The 14,799-nt window shown below is 43.2% G+C and overlaps 1 protein-coding gene and 1 non-coding gene across 8 annotated transcripts in view; both read left to right on the forward strand.

Annotated features, from left to right (window-relative positions):
- LOC126272722 (V-type proton ATPase 116 kDa subunit a 1) overlaps positions 1 to 14,799 on the forward strand; it is a 610,777-nt gene that overhangs the window by 461,011 nt on the left and 134,967 nt on the right. The gene's annotated exons all lie outside the window — the stretch shown is intronic.
- Trnaa-agc (transfer RNA alanine (anticodon AGC)) lies at positions 7,154 to 7,227 on the forward strand. The gene has a single exon. It is a non-coding gene; the product is annotated as a tRNA-Ala (tRNA).

The raw sequence follows: 14,799 nt of genomic DNA on the forward strand, positions 1-14,799 counted from the left end.
TGACAAAGTTTCACCATTTTACAAGCGAAAAGGTAGAGAGAGAATCGCTGGAAACTTAAAATCTGTCAAGCGTTTGTAAAACGGGACCCTTTTGGTAGAAACATCGAATTCCCAGCATGTGAACATCCAGAAAGCTCAATACTTCGAGAAGTATGCAATAGAAAGTGAACGGCACAACACCTTGAACTGTATCAGAGGTGTTGTGACTTCTAGGGAGCAACATTCCCCAAAAATAATTGAAAGCTGAGTACTTCCAAGAAGGCGTTGTTGATGTACAGAACATAATGAATGTGAAATCCAACTCATTTATCCTGACTTTCAGAAGCACAGCACTTCCAGAGCATGTTAAGGCTGGTTTCCTCGCCAGTGCTTTGGGCACACCACCTCAGGTTGTAAGGGACCAACCATTGGCAAATTTGATAACTCTATGTTCACCTCCTTCAAAGTGTGTAAACTGCCCTGGCGATCACTCTATCTGGAGTAGTGACTGTAGTGTCTTCTTAAAGAAAGGAAGATACGAGAGATGAAAACAACTAAGTGTGTCTTCTATGGTGCGGCGGAAAGATCTGTAAGACCATGCAACCCCCGAAGTTTGCTACCTCTTTGCGTCTACTCTTAAACGACTTCAGACAGACTGATGCTGCTACCCAAACTGAGGTTGCTAGTGTCAGCACTAGCATCTACGTTTGCCAGTGTACTTGTGCCGCTACAGTACCTTCAAAGCCTACACCTCCTCCCAAAACATCGGACAAGTGTGTTGTCGCTAACGTTGCGGAGCTCCCTCACCATACAGAGGTTCAGCCTGGTCCACCATCCTGTGCTGCCACTAACACTGCCGCGATTTTGGCTCTGAAGCGTACCCAGGACAAAACATCTGGTCCAACATCCAGCGGTTCCTCTACCACTGCCGTCAAAGCCCAAACGTCCACCACCAATGGTGTTGGGAAGTAAACAATCCGATGATGTTGATGTCTTACTGTCTTATGTCTGCCTTAACTCTTCTGTAGAGCTAATAGAGAATGATGTGGGACTGGGGCAATAATTTCACCCAAGACTGAGCCCCTCACGCACTATGGGCTCCCATGATAGATGGCGCCCATATTACTGTGGAACATTAATGGGTTCAGGACACAGGTGGAGAAACTGAAACTTCTACTGCAGGAACGCCTCCTTTGTCCCGCCCTCCGTGACCCCCGAACAGAAACAAAGAGGCATGGACGCCTGACGCTGCTTGGTTTAAGTGCAAAACGCCGTCAATTCTTTTCTGGAAAAGCCATCACGACTGACTTGGTGTTATCAATACAGACCTACCACAAAACGACAAAGTACGGCAATTCACATGAAGGGTCAATGCTTTGATGATGTAACGGACATTCAAGTCGCTGTGACGCGCGAATTGAACATCATCCTTTACAAGACCTTTGTTTTGTGTGAACGTCCTGTGCATATTACTCAAGTGGGGGAGACTATGTAGAACATATGAAGCCTTAAAATCGACTTCTCTCTATTTTTTGTTAACCGGGTCTCGAAACATTTTAAACTGAAGGGGTTTAAGGTCTAGTGTATCGTATCCATACATGGTAAATGTAACAGGAGGTGGCCGAGCGGTTCTAGGCGCTACAGTCTGGCACAGCGCGAACGCTACGGTCGCAGGTTCGAATCCTGCCTCGGCCATGGATGTATGTGATGTCCTTAGGTTAATTAGGTTTAAGTAGTTATAAGTTCTAGCGGACTGATGACCTCAGCAGTTAAGTCCCATAGTGCTCTGAGCCATTTGAACCATTATTTGTAACAGGAGGTATTTATCATTTGGAAAGAAGTGTAATGACACATTCAGACGCAGAGAGAGACAATACTTCAAAGTCTGCGCAAAGATTAAATTGAGGGGAATGCAGAATATAATCTCTGTGATGTTCATATTTGATTCTCTTTTCTTTCATACTCCAAGAAGGAGTTTAGATACACTTTCGATTGTTACCTTGTAGTGGACGTAATTTTTGGCGTGTGCTGAAAGGCAGCCATCTTGTTAGTATTTATGATTTGTGCGACGAGCAGAGCAAGTCTTATTGTCTTGTGAATAAAAAATAGTGAAAAGTATCTAAGTTTTATGAGAATTATTTAAAGCGACGTAGCATTGTATTCCTTTGTTCGCACCGTCTTCGTGAAGGAAACCGATGCCGGCGTAAACTGCTGATGAAATCTTCCTGCGCTTCCATCCGGGTGGCTGCGTAGAAATTCCGTGTTTCGAGGGGTAGTCACCCTCATCACCGTATGACTTCGCCAAAAGAAACATCGTAGTATTTCAACGCAACCAGCCGAATGGAAAAGGTTTGAAGAGAGCACTGATGCAGCCTACAAGTGTGTTCCAAAAAATCTCGCGAATTTCAGATAGAAATCTTTAACAAGGTTGTATTGCGTCATTCTGTATGGTTCTCACATAAGTGGAAAGGTAAGAAACACGAATATTATCCAGTATAAGAGAAAAACACCGAATAATGAATAGGCAAAAATACAAGGGGCGATCAAAAAGTTTCCGTTCGAAGTATATACAGCCCAGAACCGGTATGCCAATCAGGTAAAATCGCCGTGAGCCCTAAGACAATCGTCCCATGATCGCACTAGGTTCGAACCCTGCCTAGGGCATGGATGTGTGTGATGTCCTTAGGCTAGTTAGGTTTAAGTAGTTCTAAGTTCTAGGGGACTGCTGACCTCAGAAGTGAAGTCCCATAGTGCTCAGAGCCATACCCGTTTGGTGAAACCGGTGTCCTGCTGCGTGAAGGAGTCCGAAACTGCCTTCTCCATATCCTATCCGACAGGAATCGTCGACCCTTTAAGGACTTTTTTAAAGGGCTGAAGGCGTGATAATCGCATGGGAAGGGCTGAGGACTATCGCACGGGTTTTCGAATGTCTCCCACCTGAATTTGCACAACTTCTGCATTACTATGATTGTGGCATGGGGACGCGCGTTATCATGAATCAGCAGCAGCCGTTGTCGGAGTTTTCCCGGGCGTCTGCCCTTCGGCGGTCTACAAAAGAATAACAGCACGTTGGTCGTGTTTGGACGCATTTGGTACCAACGCCCCATAGTTCGTGTTTCCACATTTACCACAGCCACGTTGAAAGGACACGAATGCCATAATAACCCCTTGCCTATATGTCGGTGCTTATATACCCACCTCGAAGTCGCAATACGTTGCATATACACTGCAGCAACGCCCTCATACAGTTCTTGATCGCGCCTCATACTACAGCCGGCCGTAGTGGCCGTGCGGTTCTAGGCGCTACAGTCTGGAACCGAGCGACCGCTACGGTCGCAGGTTCGAATCCTGACTCGGGCATGGATGTGTGTGATGTCCTTAGGTTAGTTAGGTTTAATTATTTCTGAGTTCTAGGCGACTGATGACCTCAGAATTTAAAGTCGCATAGTGCTCAGAGCCATTTGAACCATATACGACTACAAAGAAGACACAACAAAGAAACATACGTAACTTGCTTTCGCTAAGGCGACATACTTACTGAAAACTGATGGGAGACCGAAATTTTTGGGGTGACCAAGAACTAGCATGGCCGTTATCATCGTAAAGAAATTACAACTGACGTTAGAAGTGACGCGTTCTTTCGAAAGGAGTACACGCGAGGTGCGACAATAAAGTAACGAGACTGATTTTCTTCGCAAGATGTGGCAACCCTGCAGGCTTGCGTAGCCACAATATCTTTGACGTTGGTCTACAAGCTGCTTCTAATCCAAGTGGCACAACGATGCAACTGCTCAGTCGTGAGTTGTGCTGTGACAAGTTAACACGTGTTTGTATCTCTCGTCACGGAAATGGAAGCGCATAATATTGCACAGAATAAATCCAGAATTGTTGAGCCTTGTTATCACTGGTGATGAAAGTTGGTTTTTTCAGTACAAACCAGAAACAAAACGACGAAGTTCGCAGTGTTCAAGGGGTCACCCAGACCAAGAAAAGCTTGCATGTCAAAGTCAAAAGTGAAATGCATGCTTGTGTGCTTCTTTGATTCCAAGGGAATTGTTCACAAAGAGTGGGTGCCTCCTGGACAAACAGTTAACCAATACTACTACAAACAAATTTTAGATAGACTTCGTGTCTGTGCCAACATTGCTGATAATTGGATTCTGCATCACGATAATGCGCCACCCCATACTGCTCTGTCAGTACAGCAATTTTTAACCTCAAAACAAGTTTCAGTACTACCACAGCCACCTTATTCACCAGATATCGCTCTGTGCGACTTTTGTTTTGTATTTCCAAGAGTCAAAACGGCGGTCAAGGGACACCATTTTCAAACAACAACAGATGTCGAAAAAGCTATAACGACGGTCTTGGAGGATATTACAGAAGATGAGTTCCAGAAATGTTACCATCAACGGCAGAAGCGCTGGAAAAAGTGTGTGCAATCAGAAGGGAACTACTTTGCAGGAGACAACACTAAACTTGACTAAAACTGTAAGCAACATTTTTTTCACATCAGTCTCATTACTTTGTCACCTAGTATAGGTCGATGTATATGGAGCAGTTAAATAATCGATATTTGCAGTTCCACTTAAAAGTTTCAGTTTGAAGTCTTCGAAAGGTTCTTTTTTATTATTAGTGATTGTAGATAACGATACGCTTACTTTATTATAATTTAAAAAAGTAAGATTTATTTCACTAATCACTGGCGCGACAGCTCGCCCAGAACTTAAATGCTGCATCAATTCCATCTCAGATAAGCATCTGCGATATGTCCCACAACACGACAGCATTATTCCAGCTTGTCACCACACAAGTCTGTATTTTGCAGTGCCGGAGCTATTTGCAGGAACGACTGTTTACCGCAATATCTGTGTCTCGCCTTAGCCAATCCATGCTTGAGCTTGTAATATCGGTGATCAGATATTGTGTAAACGAGGAACAACGCTTATCTAATGCAAACAGATAGGCACCCAAAATATCCCATCGGGAGAGAGAGAGAGAGAGGGCAGACCTCTTTAATCAGCTACGCCATAGGCATCATTATACTTTTGTCCTATCTGCGTGTAATCGATATTGGCAGCGTCACAACGGAGAAATATTGATGCTTCTACTTCTACGTCTGTATCCATTCTTTGCAATCAAATCCAGAGTGCCTGGGAGAGGAGGCTTTTCATTGTACCATCTATTAGAGTTTGTTCCCGTTTCAGTCGTTAGAAGATACCGCTATATGCAGATCGCGATCTTCCTTTAGAGGTTGCACACCAAACTCCTGCCGTTCAACGGTTTCGTGTACGCTTCCGTCTTTTCTACGAAAAACGCAGGCGCTCGAAAGAAAGAAAAGAAATGTCTACTGGATGGAGAGATCTGCGTTTGGCAACCCCAACTAGTACCAGAAGACACAGAGATAACGGTCACATAAAAAATAAAACAAAAGTGAAGCATAACTAGAAAAAAACGAAACAAGAATCGGAGGAATAACCGCAGGGTTTAAACTTCTAAAACAGCAGAGAAGGGGAAATACCAATGAAGATCCGACGACGACGATGGAGAATCATTCTAGCGACGATATGGGCCGCAGATGGGGAAATTCACTGACATAAACAATCTTGAGAAAGGGCAGATTCTAAATGAAACTATATGGTTCCAGAGACATTTTAAAGTATCAGACATCTATGATGTATACACTACTGGCCATTAAAATTGCTACACCACGAAGATGACGTGCTACAGACGCGAAATTTAACCGACAGGAAGAAGATGCTGTGATATGCAAATAATTAGCTTTCCAGAGCATTCACACAAGGTTGGCGCCGGTGGCGACACCTACAACGTGCTGACACGAGGAAAGTTTCCAACCGATTTCTCATACATAAACAGCAGTTTACCGACGTTGCCTGGTGAAAGGTTGTTGTGATGTCTCGTGTAAGGAGGAGAAATCAACGTCGGAAACGTGATGGTACGCATAAGGTCGGATTGTAGCCCATCGCGATCGCGGTTTATCGTATCGCGACATTGCTGCTCGCGTTGGTCGAGATCCAATGACTGTTAGCCGAATATGGAATCAGTGGGTTCAGGAGGGTAATACGGAACGCCGTGCTGGATCCCAACGGCCTCGTATCACTAGCAGTCGAGATGACGGCATCTTATCCGCATGGCTGTAACGGATCGTGCAGGCACGCCTCGATCCCTGAGTCAACAGATGGGGACGTTAGCAAGACAACCATCTGCACGAACAGTTCGACGACGTTTGCAGCAGCATGGACTATCAGCTCGGCGACCATGGCTACGGTTACCTTTGACGCTGCATCGCAGAGAGGAGCGCCTGCGATGGTGTACTCAACGGCGAACCTGGGTGCACGAATGGCAAAACGTCATTATTTCGGATGAATCCAGGTTCTGTTAACAGCAGCATGATGGCCGTATCCGTGTTTGGCGACATCGCAGTGAACGCACATTGGAAGCGTGTATTCGTCATCTCGCCATACTGGCGTATCACCCGGTGTGATGGTATGGGGTGCCACTGGTTACACGTCTCGGTGACCTCTTGTTCGCATGGACCGCACTTTGAACACTGGACGTTACATTTCAGATGTGTTACGACCCGCGGCTCTACCCTTCATTCGATCCCTGCGAGACCCTACATTTCAGCAGGATAGTGCACGACCGCATGTTGCAGGTCCTGTACGGGCCTTTCTGGATACAGAAAATGTTCGACTGCTGCCCTGGCCAGCACATTCCCCAAATCTCTCACCAATTAAAAACGTCTGGTCAATGGTGGCCGAGCAACTGGCTCGTCACAACACGCTAGTCACTACTCTAGATGATCTGTGGTATGTTGAAGCTGCATGGACAGCTGCACCTGTACACATCATCCAAGCTCTGTTTGACTCAATGCCCAGGCGTATCAAGGTCGTTATTACGGCCAGAGGTGGTTGTTCTGAGTACTGATTTCTCAGGATCTATTCATCCAAATTGCGGGAAAATGTAATCACATGTCAGTTCTAGTATGATATATTTGTCCAACGAATACCCGTTTATCATATGTATTTCTTCTTGGTGTAGCCAGTAGTGTATATTTAGAACGCTGTACCAAGCGGGTTGAGGGCTGAATGGAAATTTGGATTGTGGAGGGAGGCGTGATAGGGTAACCTACGCAGTTATACAAGGCCACTTTGACAGGGTGGCGTAATGGTTAGCGCATCTGTCTAGCGAGCAGGAGACCCGGGTTCGAATCCCGGCCTTGGTTCAGATTTTCATTTATCGCTTTAGTCTGCGTATTATGTACATCAAATGGCAGACTGTTGTGGTCGGCGCCTGGGAACCCTCGTCTCAGAAACTGCTAACAGTCATCGGATCTCGAGCAGCAATGTCGCGATACGATAAACCGCAATCGCGATAGGCTACAATCCGACCTTTATCAAAGTCGGAAACGTGATGGTACGCATTTTTCCTCCTTACACGAGACATCACAACAACCTTTCACCAGGCAACGCCGGTCAACTGCTGTTTGTGTATGAGAAATCGGTTGGAAACTTCCCTCGTGTCAGCATGTTGTAGGTGTCGCCACCGGCGCCAACCTTGTGTAAATGCTCTGGAAAGCTAATTATTTGCATATCACAGCATCATCTTCCTGTCGGTTAAATTTCGCGTCTGTAGCACGTTATCTTCGTGGTGCAGCAATTTTAATGGCCAGTAGTGTAAATGACAAAATGAGAACAAGTAGAAAGCCGTTCGAAAAACCACGTACACAAGACTTAGATTTGATCAAACTGCAGGCTTCTGTTGGGTTCTTACATTTATCGGGGCGTATGAAATCAGGACAAGAAGATGTGGCATTATTTGCATCGGATAGTACTGGCAACCATGAATGTGACACCGGTTTTATTCATTCTGTCTTGTCTCCGATTTGATGATCATTCCTACAGACCAGAAAGAAAATTCACACACTAACAGTCGTGAGTGAAACATGGAATCTCTTTGTTTCTCACTAGTAGTCTTACTATGCACCACGTGAGAACGTCACTATACCGAAATATTGGTTCCATTTCGTGGACGATACAATTGATTTAAACCTAATCAGAACCGTCATGCCGGTGCAGTACTTTCTCGTCATAACGACAAAAGGCAGTTTGTTCATGTGTTTCTAAAAAGAATCGGGCAGATATGTAGCCGTCTACTATGTACCATGATCAAAAAGTAAGCAAAAATAATGGAAAACCAGAGATTTTAACTAACAATGCTAATGGTGGAGTTCACAGCATGGATCAGCTTCGTGCTCACTATTCTGTTTCCAGACGACCCAGGAGATGCCAAGTGGTCATATTTTTTGCGCTACTGAAGACTGTTGCTACAAATGAATGCCAGAGAAATGCGGACACGGAGATACGCGGACAGCAAGGTTTTCTGGAGATTTAAGAACACCATCTTTGTGGTCTAATGGCAGAGTTCAACAGTGCCGCGCTGCTTAAAACATTTCATTGTTTCTGATGCTCTCATTATTTTTTGTGTACACAGTGTTGCCAATTTAGCAACTTTGTCGCTAGAAATGGCGACTTTTGCCTTCGTCTTAGCGACAAAAAAAGCTTTTTAGCGACAAAAATTATTTAGCGACTTATCTGGCGACTTTTGGAGTACTGACGACTTTTGAAGTTTAAATCAAAACTATTTTGGGCCAGTATTTTCATTAACAAAACTAAGATTTTTAACTATATAATGGGTACTACACTGACTTTGTTCTAGATTTACTAAGTTAAATTAAGTTCTTAGCAGATCATGTAGCATTGTTCCACATTTAGTAAATCTGAATGTGGGAATTTCCTACAGCGTAAGAAAACCTTGACTGTAAAAAAAAAAAAAAATGGTTCAAATGGCTCTGAGCACTATGGGACTCAACATCTTAGGTCATAAGTCCCCTAGAACTTACAACTACTTAAACCTAACTAACCTAAGGACATCACACACACCCATGCCCGAGGCAGGATTCGAACCTGCGACCGTAGAAGCCCCGCGGTTCCGGACTGCAGCGCCAGGACCGCACGGCCACCGCGGCCGGCCCTTGACTGTAGAACAATTCATTATTCATTACTCACTAGCCTGTTATCGTCGATAGCGTATCGATCTATAATTCAGCTTTTGAACTCCCTTCATTTTTCGAATTGACAAAAAACATACATGATCTTAAGTATAATAAAATACATTTCTGTCCAGCAACCTCTTATTTTTCGAAATGTTAACTCGCAGTCAAATTATTACCACATGCACAATGGTAACGCAAGAACAATTCCGTGGTTGTATATCAGACATTATTACGTTTTAAACAATGAACAATAGGACTGATATCGAGTTACCGAGTGAGTAGATTGTTTCATGACCTCTAGTTCGCCTGCGTTTTGATGTATTTTCAGTGATTATAAATTGGTGAAACTTGTCTGGTGGTGGCTTACATAATGGATTTACCGCAAAAGAAGAAGCAGTACGCCCAGAAATATCGGGATGCGTGGGAAGCAGAACGTGAATTCAGTGGGTGGCTGAAACCAGTCGTTGGAGACTTATCCATGCCAAGATGTCAAGTATGTGCAACAGAGTTTTATGCGAAATTGTGTGATGTTAGAAAGAATTCGAAAACTATTAAGCATAAACAAAAAATTGATTTAATTAAAGAAAATACAAACCACCTCACCTGTGAAAATTGTTCCGAAAACTACAGTTAGAATAGCATTCAGAGCGGAAAGCGCTCTTTCTTTATTTATTACTGAACATTGTTCTATTTTAGCTGTAGATCATTTAGGATGATGAGGGCGCTAAAAACATGCAGTTACATCGTACAAAGTGCACTAATATTATAACTGAAGTTTTGGTCCACATTTTACACAATCATTGGTTGAAGATATAGGTAACCAAAAATACAGTGTACTAGTAGATGAATCCACAGATGTATCAATATCTAAAATGCTAGGTATCGTTATACGGTACTATAGTGTAAACAACCAAACCATTAGATCAGCATTTCTCAAACTCGCTGTAGTAGAAACTGCAGATGCAAGAAATCTGGCTCCTGTTCTTGTGAATTCTTTGAAAGATCTCAAACTTCCAATCGCTAATATGGTACGAATTGGCACATATAATGCATCTGCAATGGTTGGAATAAACAATGGGCTTTTCGAAAAACTCCAGAAAGAATATGGTTTGAAGCATTAGGTATTGATCCGTTGCATTTGTCACTCTCTTCAGATTGCAGTTTCCCACGCCTCAGTAAATACCATACCTAGAAACAGTGTTACCTGTACGGGAAACCTACGATTGGTTCTCCATTTCACCCAAAAGACAAGAGGAATATCAAAAGGTTTATGAGACAATAAATTGTGGAAAACAGCCACTAAAAATTTTGAAGGTCTGTGCAACACGTTAGCTTTCAATTGAACCAGCAATACGAAGAATTCTTGAGCAGTGAGAAGAACTAAAACTACATTTGTCACTTGGCATGGTTCAAGACAATTGTTACACTGTCGATCTTTTGTACAAGATGTTTTGTGACCACTCAAATCATCTTTACATGATTTACCTTAAACATGCTTTAAAAGACGTACAAATGGCAATAAAAGCTTTTGAAGAAGAAGAAGACAATGACCCCACTAAATTACTAGATACACTTGTATTTCTCATGCAGTTACTCGGGCAAAACCTAGTTTTTCTATATGTTGATTGCTTGACAACACCAGGTCCAAGCGAATGTATGTACGCAAATCCGAACCTTGGCTTTATGTTTGAACAGAAATTGTCTGAGTCAAGTTTGTCTGAAGAAAATAAATTTTATTTGAAGAAGAGATGCATTCAGTTTAGTCTGAAACTCATGAAAGAAATTCAACAAAGACTACCAAGTAACGTTACGATCCTGAAAAAAATGTCAATGCTGAATGTTGAAGAAACACTAAAAGTGAATAAAAATATTGCTGTAGCTGATGTAGCCAAAGAATTGGGTTTTAGCGGAGATTTCATAGACGGTATGCTGCAAGAATGGCATAATATCAACTTCATTAGGTGGAATAACACTACTAACACTGTTCGATTTTGGAGTGAGGTTTTGCAGTATAAAAATGCCGCAGGGGACAATCCTTTTTCTTTGATTTCACAGCTAGCAATGACTGTTCTATGCCTACCGCATTCAGATGCAGAAATGGAAAGAATATTCAGCTCTATGAACATTATAAAAACTAAACAACGTAACAGATTTTCGTTAAAGACAATTAATGCTTTGATCACATTGAGAGACCAGCTGAAGAAACAAAATAAAGATTGTGCATCTTTTGAAATACCGTCAGACGTATTGGAGCTTATTGGAACGAACAAAATTTTCTGTTTTGCGACAAGACCAGTCCAACTACATCATCATCTTTCGAGCGACGTTTAACCCTCTTCATCAACTACAGTTATGTCAGAGCATGAAACAGAAGAGCTATTCGATCTTCTGAGTGACGACGATGAATATCTCACATACCGATATGTATATATTTTGTAACTTAATTTGAGTTCTTGATTTCTTTTGCTACAAATATAGTCGTATATTTATAGTATATTTGACTACTGTGATTGAAACAACAATTTATGTGTTGCGTCAATTATGATAACATGTTTAATTAAACGTTAGCGTATTTTATATGTATGTATGTATGTTGCGTCATTTAGTTAAGATAATGTAGCAATTACGTATGAGACAATTTGTATTAATATTTTATTACACCCCCCCCCCCGCCCCCCCTCCCCCCTCCTCTGGCTTATTGCACCACTCACAGCACGAAATTTTCAGTACACCCCTAGTAAAAGCAGTTGGCGACTTTTGATATTGAATCTGTGGTGTCACCGCCAGACACCACACTTGCTAGGTGGTAGCCTTTAAATCGGCCGCGGTCCGGTAGTATACGTCGACCCGCGTGTCGCCACTATCAATTGATTGCAGACCGAAAGCCGCCACACGGCAGATCTACAGAGACTTCCTAGCACGCTCGCCCCAGTTGTACAGCCGACTTTGCTAGCGATGGTTCACTGACAAAATACGCTCTCATTTGCCGAGCGATAGTTAGCATAGCCTTCAGCTACGTTATTTGCTACGACCTAGCAAGGCGCCATTATTAGTACTATTGATATTGTGAATCATGTACCATAAAGAGCGACGTTCTCCATGAATGGATTAAAGTTAAGTATTCTGCCAGCTACGTCCGTTTTTCTCAATTCTAATTCCCTTGTCATGTTCCAGACCTCACGCCAGCCTGCGTGAGCTAAAACGCGTGCATTTCAGCCTCCTTTAGAAAAACACGGTTGGCTCTCCTGCCAACCACAACAGAATCTAGCGACTCGGATCTTCTAGAGTTGGCAACTCTGGCTGCATACAGTTATAAACAAAGAGGGATGTCTTGAGCGGCCCCTAGACGGTCAGTAATATTGTTTAATATTATTGACGTCCTCTTTAGACTGCCAAGTAATATTGTGGTTCCGAAAGACGCTGCTGATGTGATAGTATGCTTTATCTCAGATGTTCAAATGTGTGTGAACTCTTATGGTATTTAACCGCTAAGGTCATCAGTCCCTAAGCTTGCACACTACTTAACCTAAATTATCCTAAGGACAAACACACACACCCATGCCCGAGGGAGGACTCGAACCTCCGCCGGGACCAGCCGCACAGTCCATGACTGCAGCGCCTTAGACCGCTCGGCTAATCCCACGCGGCCATGCTATTTTCCTATGTTAAAAATGTTGTTGGGATTGTTGTTGCTCGAAATGATGACAACATTCAAATCGCATTATGGTCAATATTCTCATAAAATCTCCTATCTTTATTTAATTAAAGCTTTAAAATCATTAAATAATCAAAATTGTCACATGAGCGGAAACGCTCTGCGAAGCTCTAGTGACGTCACAGACGAAGCTACACATCTGTTACAGGAGTGTTAGCCGCAGTTAATGGACTTTTACGTACTGTTATGCAAATAGTTTATTTATTTAGTGATGGAAAACGCATTTACAACTTTAAATAACAAAAGAAAGGATTTTTATGAACGATGATAATGGAAACCTTACGAAAATTGATGCGTTTATGCTCTACTCATTTAGGGCGACAATAGGTGCAGAGACAAACATTCTTTTCCCTACTCCTTGCAACGTCATTAAACCGGATCGAAACTAAGTAATTGTGGAACTTTGACAAATGGGCCAGTATCTTATACACTATGTGATCAAAAGTATCCGGACACCCCCAAAAACATACGTATTTCATATTAGGTAAATTGCGCAGCCACGTACTGCCAGGTACTCCATATAAGCGACCTCAGTAGTCACTAGACATCGTGAGAGAGCAGAATGGGGCGCTCCGCAGAATTGGTGCACTTCGAACGTGGTCAGGTGATCGGGTGTCACTTGTGTCATACGTCTGTACGCGAGATTTCCATACTCCTAAACACCCGTAGTCCATTGTTTCCGATGTATAGTGAAGTGCAAACGTGAAGGGACACGTACAGCACAAAAGCGTACAGGCCGACCTCGTCTGGTGACTGACAAGACACCGCTGACAGTTGAAGAGGGTCGTAATGTGTAATAGGCAGACATCTATCCAGTCCTTCACACAGGAATTCCAGACTACATCAGGATCCACTGCAAGTACTGTGACAGTTAGGCTGGAGGTGAGAAAACTTGTATTTCATGGTCGAGCGGCTGCTCATAAGCACACATCACGCCCGTAAATGCCAAACGACGCCTTGCTTGTAGTAAGGAGCGTGAACATTGTACAGTTGAACAGTGGGAAAACGTTGTATGGAGTGACGAATCACGGTACACAATGTGGCGATCCGATGGCAGGGTGTGGGTATGGGAAATGCCCGGTGAACGTCATTTGCCAGCGTGTGTAGTAACAACAGTAAAATTCGGAGGCGGTAGTGTAATGGTGTGGTCGTATTTTTCATGGAGGGGGCTTGCACCCATTGTTGTTTTGCGTGGCACTATCACAGCACAGGCCTACGTTGATGTCTTAAGCACCTTCTTGCTTCCCACTCGTGGATGGCGATTGCATCTTTCAACACGATCGAACAGCTGTTCGTAATGCATAGTCTGTGGTGGAGTGGTTACGCGACAGTTACATCCCTGTAATGGACTGGCCTACACTGAATCCTATAGAACGCCGACTTCGTGCCAGGTCTCACTGACCGTCATCGGCATCTCAGTGCAGCAGTCCGTGAAGAAGGGGCTGCCATTCCCCAAGAAACCTTTCAGCACCTGATAGAATGTACGCCTGCGAGAATGGAAGCTTTCATCAAGACTAATGGTTGGCAAACACTATACTGGATTCCAGCATTACCGATGGAGGGCGCCACGAACTTGTAAGTCAATTTCAGCCAAGTGTCCGGATACTTTTAATCACTTAGTGTATCTACGTTGTCGGATATTAGTCATGAAATACAGCCCAAAGCACAATAAAATTATTCTTGCCAAATCTTAGTGCTTATTTCCGGTATACAAGATACTCAGTACGGATATCGCCTGAAGTATGGGATCAGTGGCACAACACACAGCACATGTAACTACAGAAAAGAATAATACAGGTTCGAATCCTGCACGGTTCATAAATTTTTAAAAGTTTTACACGAAATACGAAAATAGCGCTAGCAAGCATTAGCGTAGCATTTGTGTCGATGGTGGATGTATGTATATAGCTTCACATTAATCTTAGTCTGAGAAATAGACAACTGAAGATAAATGTATCTATTTTGCTTTTCAAACGATTGCATTAGAGTCTCGGTTATCCGACCTGTGCTACCCGTCCCTTTTACGCGC

Source organism: Schistocerca gregaria, chromosome 5, assembly GCF_023897955.1.
Source record: "Schistocerca gregaria isolate iqSchGreg1 chromosome 5, iqSchGreg1.2, whole genome shotgun sequence".
Taxonomy (NCBI): Eukaryota; Metazoa; Arthropoda; class Insecta; order Orthoptera; family Acrididae; genus Schistocerca; species Schistocerca gregaria.